Here is a 1,000-nt window from a genome sequence, read left to right as displayed (position 1 = left end):
TCCCATATGGATCCCAAAATCCTATTTCCATCAGCTGAACCAATTAGTCTTCTCCTTCTTGTGGGGCACTAAACCCCCAAGGTATAAACTCATGACCCTAATGCGACCCACTCTCTGGGGTGTAAAACAGCAGAAAGGTAACAAGTTGTAACAAATTGTTGAGTGCGTTTGTCGTTTGTTTTGCTCCACTCTCTGGGGTGGACTGGCGCTCCCAGACTTCTATAAATATTACCTAGCAACCCAAATGGTCACGGCCCACTGGTGGCTCTCGGCCGATGTAACGTATTCCTCAGTTATGTTGGAAGCCGCAGTCCTGAATTCAGTGGAGGCACTAACTGGCCTTTTATATAGAGGGCCTAAAGCCCCCTATCCTCTTACCCCCTCCATGCGAACGACCATCAAAGTATGGCGCACAGGAAGCTCCTGGTGCTCCAGGATGGCCCTGGATATTTCTCCGAAAACACCTTTGTGGAACAACCCCAACTTGCCCCACTTCCACACGGTCCCCGATCCCGCTTTTTGGGCAAAACGAGGTGTGAAACTCCTCTCGGATATTGTGGAGTCCACTTCCCTGATCTCATTTGATGACCTAGCAGCAAGGAATGGTATACCCCCAAATTTATTTTTTGCTACCTACAACTCGCACATGCCTTCAGCGCTCAATTCCCAGGGGATGGGATTCGCCTGGGAGAATCTCAATTGGAGTCCCTGGCTGGGACGGTGGGACTGAGGAAGCCTGCCTCCTGTTTTTATACTACCCTGCAAACCCTGAATTTCTCCAGCCTGCTCACATTACAGAATAAGTGGAGGATGGACGTCCCAGACATGGATGAGGAAGACTGGGAGGAGGTCTGGGATGCACCCTTTAAACAACTGGTTGCAATAAGGGCTAGAATGGTGCAATTAGAGATACTGCATAGAGCCTATTTTACCCCCCATCGTTTACATAAAATGAATGCATCCATCTCTCCGTCCTGTTGGAGATGTACGTGTGAGGAGG

This window comes from Nanorana parkeri, unplaced genomic scaffold (assembly GCF_000935625.1).
Source record: "Nanorana parkeri isolate BGI_ZX_2015 unplaced genomic scaffold, ASM93562v1 scaffold861, whole genome shotgun sequence".
Lineage (NCBI taxonomy): Eukaryota > Metazoa > Chordata > Amphibia > Anura > Dicroglossidae > Nanorana > Nanorana parkeri.
Note: the sequence above shows the minus strand (reverse complement) of the source record.